Below are 10401 nucleotides of genomic sequence, written 5' to 3' on the forward strand. Positions count from 1 at the left end.
TTGGAACAGGACGCATCCTGGGCAAACACAGGAAAAGCATTAGAAAATGTTACCCTGAGGAGGGATTCTGATGGACCACACACTGAAGGAGTTCTGCATGCACTATATCATTTAGTGATTTTGAAAACAAATACTTATGTCCTTGTCACCGATTTCCGGGTTTTGTGACCTTGTTCGTCTGACCACAGGAAAGGGTCTGGAGCACAAGTCTTAGGAGCAGCTGAGGGAACAGGGATTGTTTAGCCTGGAGAAGAGGAAGCTCAGGGGAGACCTTATTGCTCTCTACAACCACCTGAAAGAAGGGTGTCGCCAGGTAAGGGGTTGGGCTCCTCTCCCAAGTAACAAGCAGTAGAGCAAGAGGAAATGGCCTCAAGCTGCACCAGGAGTGGTTTATATTAGATACTGAGGAAAATTTCTTCATGGACAGTGTTGTCAAACGTTGGAACAGGCTGCCCATGAAAGTGGTGGTATCACCATCCCTGGGGATATTTAAAAGATGTGCAGATGCTGTGCTCAGGGATGTGGTTTAATGGTGGACTTGGTAGTGCTTGGTAGGACTCAGTGATAAACCTTTTCCAATCTAAATGATTCTGTGATTTTTTTTCTGCTTACCATCCTTCACCTGCACCATTGTGTCTCACACTGGACAGTAAAACATTGTGCTGGAGAGGATGCCAGACAATGCACCATGGATGCACTGAGGGAATAACACTTAGAGCCAGACATGCATATTCCTTTCTGCTTGGAAAGGGAGGAGATGCCACTCTCTTGGAACAAATTACAGTTTGTGTAGTATAAAACACACCCCTGAGTACAAACAGCGCTCAGCCTCCCCTTGCTTTAATGGGCCCTTTGGTGGATCAGTTTAGCTTGCTGCCAAGAGATGATTTATGGAGAGCAATTAGGTGAAAAAGAATTAGTTCCTTTCTGTTCTGCTATTTTTCACAGCAGTGCTGGGAGGAAAGCTTTCTTTTTCAGAACATATATTCCCATGTTTATTTCCCATAATTGCATCCTTGTTGATGTCTGCAGGCTCCCTGCTGAGACCATATTGTGCAAATATATGGATACTGTCCAAATGTGTGAGAAGGGGCAGGCCTGGTGCTCCAAACGTGGCTATCATTTTGACCAAACTTTAGGTTTGCAGAACAGAGTCCAAGTTACTCACGTCAGCTTTTTCTACAGCTGGTGAGAAGATTGAAATCCCCAGAAAGTGACTCACTGTGTACTCATCCTTAAGATCCCTCTGGAGATGACTGTGTCTTTCATTTGCCTCTAGACAGACTCTCGTGGACCATCTTAGGGTAGATGCCCAGATTAAATGCATACAGTTGAGTGAGAGGAACCCCACACAAGGGCTTAAGGCAGGTAAAAGGAGTTTCAGTGCCAACACAAGCCCGGGGATGTGAAGTACCCAAAATCTCATATTCAGCCAGCAGCAAAACTAGGAACTTTATCTGCAACACCTTTGTGTGGGCCAAGGCAGATTTTCATACATCAGAGTAACACGTTGACTGGGGAAGGAGAAGTTCAGTGCCCTAGACATACAGACTGCACACCTGCTATGTCCCAGGGAGACTAACCATGTATCACTTCAGGAAATTTCTTCATTTCAGAGTTCAGCTGCGGATGAAAATGTGTGGGCTGAGCTCTGTTGGGTGCTTGTCCTGCTGCAGGGGAATCCATGCTAATTCTCTCCTATGTGAACATTCTGGTGTCCAGTAAGAAAATTTTCATTCCATAGCTTTTCTCCCAGAGGGCAGGGACAACCTTTCCCTCTCCTCACCCTGCTGCTTCATGTCGTGACACTGCAGGAAAATTCATGTCTCTGAGATTTCAGCCTTGGTGTCAAGGCACTGAAAGTACACAGGAGAGATGGTGTCTGGGGAGTGCGGGTGGAAAAAAGAGGAATGAGCAGAAAACACTTATAAAATGTCGCAGTTCTCATGAAAATACAATACCTTGCCCAACATGTTAAGAATCATGGTGTCATCTCTTGAAGGGCAGAAACAAACAAATCTATGTATCACCTATGTGCTTACCCCACTCCAGACTTCTACAAGGACTAAGCAGTTTTGCTCTTTTACCATGAAAACCCCTCCTGAAAGCAGTGAAGAGCATTTCTCCCCTTAGATGACTTGTTATTCCTGCCACTTGGCGCTCTCTGCAGATTTTCAGGGTGGGAGGAAAATGCAACATGTCCTGTGGTAATCCCTTATGGACAGACACCAGCAACACAATCCTGCTTGCTCAGGAGAGTGGTGAGCAGGATTTGAGCCACTGACCTAGAACACCTTTGCTCCTTAGGTGTCCTGGCTCAGTGAGTAAAAGCAGAGTGTATTTTAACACTCCCTGGAACAGCAGGTGAACACAGATGACAAGAGGCTGCAACACCAGTCTGTGCACATTTCCATTTGGCATGCTGTCGCAGCAGACATTTTGTGACATTTAAGCAACACAAGACAGTACTAATACCAAAGTCTTGTCACACTGAGTAATAAAATTCTCCCTCCAGGATTCCACTGTCTCAGAAACTTTGCGTTTGCAGCCCACTGGGCCTCTCCCAGCAGGAGTGATAGTGCAGGTCTGTCCTTGGTCTGTGCAGGCAGTGAGTGAGTGAGTGAGTGCCTGCCAGTGTGTGAAAGCGCTGCTGGCCGAGAGAGAGCTGTCAGATCGAATGCAATTAATTTCTGGTGGGACTGCTCTGGACACCATTAGGCTCCTGAAGACTGCAGAGATCTCTCTACAAGCCACATGACCAAGCAAGATTTCAAGGTGACAGCATAACAGCATGAGTGATGCACAGGCTGGCAACATATGTTAGAGCTGAATAACATTTTCTCCAGGTACTGTCATTAAATGCTTGTTCCTGAAACATCAGGAGTTTTATCCGTTATCTTCAGCCATGGGAACAAAGCACTCAGGGAGTGTGAACACTGCAATTACAGCTGCCTCCTGCCGAGCCACAATGCTCATCCCACAACACCAACATAGGGGGCCGGATGGAAATTGTGCAGAAGAAGCAGTGGCTCTGGCAGAGGGTGAGCATCCTTGGCCAAGAGCAGAGTCTCAGGCACACTTACTGCTAACAGGAACAGTGTCATTTCTGTCTGCTCTTGGGTCAGACTTGCTTGGACTTCTTATTTTCTTTGAAAAAGTAGAACATCCGATTTGGTTTTCTGTGGTTTGAACAGTTTTTACTCTACAAGAGACTCTTATTCACTTTGCAGTATAATTCATGGGATAGAAGGTGACACAAAGGCTTGATGTAGGAAACTACAGTTTCCACTTCGTGGCCTCCTTGCTTAGCATCATGCTACAGCTCTGGCTTTCACCCTGCTGTTCAGCATTTGGCATGTTCTTTTCCTGAGTCTCACTTATGTAATTCCTTCCCCATAAACATCAGCTAGACTCTGGTCATTCAGGATTTAAAGTTGGTTATTCAAATGACAGCAGCCTGACTAAGTCTTTTATAACACTGTTGTCATTAAACCTCCTGCTCTGTCAACAATTTAACATTGGAGGGTTTTATCCATAGCCTTTGGCCTGACCGACCCCATGTTCTCCAGTGTTTGTTGCCTGCTGGCTAAGCCCCTTCAGTGTCATCTGACCTTCTCTAAGGGACCGGTTTAGGCTGGAATATTTCATTTTTGTGCTCTTTCTCCAGGGGTTTGAGAGAAATGATTGGTTTTGTCTAGGTTCCTTTGTTGTTACCCCTCTATTTGCAAAGATTTAAGGGGAGATGTAATGTGGACTGAGGTACCACCTGTGAAACTCAGCAGCTCTCTGTCCTTCCTCCTCCAGATCTGTATGAAATTACATAAAAAAAATCTTTGTTCTGTCTCTGAGATTAGTCTCATTTTGTACTGCCTGGCACCCTCTGAACCTTGCCTTGATTTGAATCCAAATGCCACAGTCACAGTCACATGAAACCATGCTGTTTCTGATACTTTCCATTACTTTGGCTCAGTGCAGTGCATGGACTTCTGCCCACAGTGGCTTGCAGCCTGGCAGGCTTTGCACGTGCTCCTGCACACATCTTTGCTAACTGGGGACATCTTCTATTGCTCCTGCAACAGCTGAGACTGGATAAAATTAAGCCTAGCTTGGGGCTGTTTCTTTAAGGAATTTTGTCTTGTCTTCTGGCAATAAAGTAATACACACTTTCTCTGGAGAAGACATGGCTTGCTACAGAGGGTCTGGGGTATTCTTCTCTCCTACATTTCCAGGCAGAAATGAGGCAAAGGGAAGGAAGGTGAAAAAGGACAGCTTTAGGGGTTCTGCAAGCCAGCTGAAGACTGGAAAGCCCTGCAAAATGTTGTGGACAGCCTAGTGAAAAAGGCTAGAGAGCAATGAGAAGAAGGGTACAGAAAACCAAGGGGAGGGTTTTTAGGAAGTGCCGTTGGAAAAAATTGCTGATTAAAGGAAAAAAAAACACCTTGGAGGAATTGCAGCATATCAAAGTCTCATTCAAGGGAGGATCCTAAAATAACGGTGAATGTAAGAAGTCTGGTCTCTTTCACTGTGCTGTGCAAAAGCAGTAGGTTCTTCTCCTAGAGAGGCATCAGTCCCCAGAGTGGTCTCAGGACTAAATGTGTGTTCACACCACCTGCAGCTGTGCCCTCACTGCCCACTGCTGTGGCTGGCTATGAAATGCTGGTGTGGCCCAGCCCCTCTGCAGGGCCGAGGGCAGGGAGTGCTGAACTGTCACCCGGAGGGGAGTGACCCCCTGAGGTGGCTCACCCACCACAGCCACCTTGCCCAGGTTACCCTGATGCTGACAGCACTGCAGTGCCAGGCGGCAGCTCTGCTCTGCCCGTCCTCTTTTTGTTTGGCCTCTCTGACGGGCTACCACCCCTTTTACACACCCAAAAATGTGAAACATCTTTTTGTGTGCATGGGTAAGTAAGGACAACATTATCTGTGCTGGCAGCTGAAGTATCATCATTAGACAGCCATCTAAGTGCTTTACCCAGCCAAACAGGACAGCTTTCTGAGCTGTTGTTCCAGGCTTTTGTCAGAGCTGAGCACACAATGCTGCATTAATTCATCACTTCGGGGGAGCAGCAGTTTTAAAAACAAAAGAGGGCTTTTAAGATTATTTTTATTCTTTTTCTTAAGACTGTGAAACACCAAGTGGCAGTATGGGAGAGGAGCCAAGCTGCAGTATGTCTTCAGCTCCCTGAGTCAGAGGCAGTCCCTAAGGGACCTCAGCTTTTCCTGGGAGTAATAGAATAGCTCCATGAGCACTCACTGATTTTTTTTTCTTTAATGAGAGGAGTTATGGTTTTCAAAGGCTTTCATCAGGTTTTGTTGCCAGAAGGCAATCCTAATCCTTTTTTCGTCATGAATATTCTGGGCTCAATAATACTGTTCCTCAGATTTATCCCTCAAGCAGTAAGCTAAATTGTTATTTCATGTTTTTCCAGTTAAAAGAGAAAAGGTAGAAAAATAAAGTAAAGTAAAAATAAAAATGCCCAGAATTGCAGCATTTAAGCCTTTGCTTAAAGATCATCCAGCAAAAACAAAAGAACAGGAAGTTCTGATCTGCCTGGAGATTGACTTTTGCCACTCTATTGAAACCCAAGAAACTTTAAGTTACGAGCTCTTTCATTATTTCCTGTAAAAAAAAATTTTTAAAAAATAACTGGATATAAATTTAACTTTCCCCTCCTCTTGCCTCCAGAATGACTGGTTTACCAAAGGGCAGTAAAGTAATGACATTTCCAAATGTTCCCTGCCGGGACAGCCCCGGTGCCGGGAGCAGCGATGCGGCGGAACCTCCGCACGGCGGCAGCTTCGGATAAGGAGACAGGGAAGGGATCTGCCGCGGTCCTGTGGCCGCGGGATCAGCGCCGGGATGATGCACACACTGCTCTCCCTTCCCGGCAGGCTCCACACCTGCCAGCGCTTCCACACCGGCGCTGCCCGGGGAAGTTGGTTCCCAATTCGGCGTGGCACGGCTGGAGCTGGTGCTGAAGGAGGGGGTGGGTCTGTTCAGCACCCCGAGCAGGGAGATCCTGCTCGGCTCCTGAAAACTGGGCAGCCCCATAGCTGGCCGGCTCAGCCCCTCTGCTTTCCCGCAGGATCCGAAAGCAGGAGAGAGTCCAGCGTAGCCAAACACTCGTTAGTCGTGCACTCCTCAACTTAACCTGAAAGCCCCGCCCTAATCTCAAATCGCAAAAGGGTCTGTAGGCTGTATTTGGAGCACTGAGAATTGCGGCTGCTGTCCCGAGGGAGTTGCAGTTTTGCCCCTGTGGGTGGCTGAGTGGGAGCTGCTGCGGCTCCAGAAGATGGAAGAGTCCCGTCATGCCTGCAGTGAGGAAGGAGCCAGTCTATTTCTCACTAATGAACTGCACAAACTGCATATGATTAAAAACACTCCTCGAGTGAGGCAGGAGACCACCACAGACAGTCTGCTCAGGGGAACACCAAACAGTGCCCAAAAGAGTGGAGTCCTGCTGCCTGCACCTATTTGCCCAGCCAGGCAGAGGAGCAGGAGGAGGGGTGGAGGTGTCACGAGAGAGGCTTGGGAAAAGATAAAGGAGAACCTGGGTTTGTGCAGAGAACACGGATATCCCATCTTCCAAAGGTCTTTCTGTGGCTATGCTTTGAATTTCCAGGCTAGGAGACAACAACTATTGTGCATAGTGCCCTGTGGACAATTTGGCTGGGGTACAAAAATTACAACCAGAGTTTCAAAGCCTCAGTAGTGACAGGAAAGATCAGCCACCAGAAATATCACTTAGGAGATCCGTAGGGAGTAAATCACTACTGAGCTTATTGCAGCACCCTTGTAATACTGAGGGCAGCCGGATGTTTGACGGTGGAGGCTTTTGGAGCTGAATATTTTGGCATTTCCCAGACAGTGGTCACCTGGCTGCATCCCTTGCTCAGCTTGGGTAACAGCTTGAAGACTTCAGTGGCTGACCCAGCTGGCAAATACAGGGACAGTGCAAAATCCCTCCCTGACACAAAGGCATCTACCAGAGTTCTGATAACAAAGCTGGCACCAGCTCGCTAAGGCAGGCATTTTGCTGTGCTGGTGCTGCCATCCCTGCTGCTCTGCCTTATCCACAGGACTGTATGCAGATAGAGTGTGATCGAAAAGGTAAACACACTGGTCTGGGAGTAGAGAAACCTGGATGTTTGTCCTTGAGATGTTGCCAACTTTTTGCATGACTGAAGGTGATTCATGTCACCTCTTTATGACCACTTTCACGCCCAGGACAGGCTGCTCTGTCCTGGCTGCTTTGGTCTGGGATTGTCGATTGCTCCTCACAGGCTCAGCATGTGCCACAGGAAAGGACCCAAAATCAACTATATGTTGCTGTGACTGTTAGACTGCAAAGTATTTTGAGATCCTCAGGGAAGGAGGTTTCCTCTGCCCATGCACACAGTGGGCCCACAGTCATGCCTCTGTGTGCGTGTGCAGGCTGTTGAAAGATCATTCTTAAAATGCTCTTAAAAACTGCATCTTCCACTGAGACAGATAAAAAATAGGGCTACAAAAATTCGAAGCAATCTTTACCATCAGTGTCTGCAAACACAAGCTGTGACAAACCAAATGTAATTTTAGGCTGGAATATTAACAATATTAACAAAAGCTTCCTTGAGAAGCTGAAAGAGACAGCAAGATGGTGATGCTCCCCCCTCCAACAGGGAGGATTTGTGGCACTGCCAGGGCAAGAGCAGGCCAGGCAGCTGGTTCAGCCAGGGCACCTCTCCTGTGGAGAGGGAGCACTGTGCCCCACCAGCCTGTCCACCTGAGTCAGCTGTAAGGCTGCCCACTCATCATGTGCATTTTGGCATCATCCAGGCTTTTTCCCTCCACCCCAGCACAAGAATGGCACACGTGATCCTTGGGGTTTATGGGAGCCAAGTTACCAAGTTTTCCATTGCTCCTTGCTGTGAGAACTCATGGCACAAGTGGGATAATCCCTCTCTTTCATCATCTGTACTTTGAATGTTATTATTGAAAAGCATTTTTGCAATCCTCTTTACACAAAAAATTGGGCAAGCTGAGTACATCCCTCATGCTCACCAGAAGCTTTCACAGAAAAGTGGTTCCAGCCAGCATGGGCAGAGGTCAGGCATACAGAGAAAACACAGGAAAAATCACATGCAAAACTATTTCTGTTTTATTAAAACAGCTAAAAAACTATTACTTTGCACTGCCTTTCCCCACCAGAGACAGCAAAAATCAACAAATAAAATCAGGCCCATGGCAGATGACCATAATTCTTCCAGATTGGGGAGAAAAAAATGGTTTATTGAATTAGAGAAACTTGCCTGACACATTGCCAGAGTGGTACTCCTTTCCTACTTATTCACTCTGGAAAAAGTCTCCAAATACTACGTGTGCAGCTGAAGTTAGAACAGAGCCCATAGGTCTGGCAGGAGACAGAGACACATTTTAGACCCCAATGCAGTAACTCTGCTCCAGTTAGTAAATGTACCCTGATTAAAACAGAAAAAAATCCTGAAATATGGCTGATGTTAATTAATATTAGGAGCCTACTCACAGTTTTTGAAAATTGCTCATTTTTTCCAGGGTTTATGTTGATTTTGAAGAGATAGCAGCATGTTCCTAAATGCTCTGTGCACAGAACAATGCTGAGGCTGAGGGTTGGGTTTGCTGAGTGCAGTGTTTCATTAGTATAGCTCTACTGAAAGAGTGTTTTCAGTCTGTGCTGCAAAATGAGCCAGCATAAGCTGGCCTCAGATCAGACATCTCTATTTCCACAGTAAGTTGAAGACAATCCCTTGGAGAGAAGCATGAGGGATGCTGGAACAAGCAAAATTCATGACAGCTGTCTGTCTGGGGCTTTCTTGAGTTAGCAATCACACCTGGACAATCATGTTCTGCAGAGGCCAATGACCCCGCCCTCTGTTATTCCATTTAATCTCTTTTTGGACCAAGACCTTTGGTCTCTGCAGCATCCTGTGGCAGTCTCCTGCGGTTCAAGCATGCAAAAGGATTCTTCCCTTATATTTGTTGCCTGATAATTTTATTGGGAATCCACTGATTCAGGCAATATTACAGAAGAGTGATTCAAGGTTTTCTGTTCACCTTCAGCTTTTTATGTTCATACTTCTCATACTAGTGGATTCTCTTCCAGCTTGAAATGTCTTGGTCTCTGTAGGCACTCTACTGCTCTACAAAGTTTTTTCCTGGATGTCTCACAAACAATCATTCTTCCATTCCATCCTTACAACCCACTGCCACACCTGGGGTGACCACTGCAGCAGCTGATGAAGCAATAGTCCCCAATCTTCCTTTTGTCAGATCTTCCCACACAGGCATTCCCTTTTGCCTTTCCTCCCTGTCCTTTTCCCAGTGCCTGTTTGCCCTCCCCATTTGGAGCCTTGTTAAGACTCCAGGCTGTGTTCCGTTACCAAAACAGATGAGAGAGGGAACATCGTGAATGTTGATGGGATGTAGAGGTTCATGATTACCAATGTCAACTCACAGGCTGCATAAGCAAACTCTTTGTGGCCTATTTCTCACTCAAGATACTTTTAGGCTTAATAAAAGAAACCCTCAAATTTGGTAATGAATTATATATGCCATGTACATGCTATTATGCTTAAATTAGCCATACATTAATTCCTAATCTATGTATGTCAGACACGCCAACTCAAATTAGGAAGATGTCATGTGAAAGTCTGTGGTCTGAGCCTGTGAGCAGAGTAATTTATTATCCCTCCTCCAGGTCTGCCGCCTCACAGGAGACAAGAGCATCATCACAGGAGTACGCCTGGCCCTTTGAGTTCAGGTCCCAGAGCAAAATTTGGGAAAGCTGGGAAACAAATGGAAGAGAATAAAATATTTACTATTGTTTCTACACAAAGTGCTGAATTTTATGCAGCTTTTCCCAGAACAATATAGATCAATGAAAATGCTTTTTGACAAAGTGGAGATGCGATGTTCTTCGGCAAAAGAATATCTGCCTGGTCGATCAGTCAAAATTCTAGCTTGGACTAAAACATTCTCCCATTCAAGGCTGAATTACATGCTACTGTCTCTAGGGTTAGTGTTCCTCTGCCAGGGTTAAAATTTCTGAACGCTTTTTGGAAGTATTTGCATGAAGAAGTGCTGGAGCACCATCGCAGAGAAATTTTTCATGGGGCAGGGGAGTGCTTCCACATTAGAACTTGAGAACAGTGAGGCTGACCAGGAGACCTGATCCCAGGATGGCTGCAAGGAAACCCATAACTGCAGCACCAGTGTTTTTCCACCCCTCTTTGCTCCCTCTCAGCAGCTACCATGAATAACAAGCAGGAAAAACAGAGGCAGGTTTTGAAGAGAAATGAGGGCAGCAGTGGGGGGGAGGGGGGCGGGCCCGGCTTATGCAAGAGTGGGTATAAAAGGGGCAGCCGAGCACCCCTCCAAAATCG

Source organism: Chamaea fasciata, unplaced genomic scaffold (assembly GCF_029207755.1).
Source record: "Chamaea fasciata isolate MVZ Bird 193981 ecotype frontalis unplaced genomic scaffold, bChaFas1.0.hap1 SCAF_3, whole genome shotgun sequence".
NCBI classification, from domain to species: Eukaryota; Metazoa; Chordata; class Aves; order Passeriformes; family Sylviidae; genus Chamaea; species Chamaea fasciata.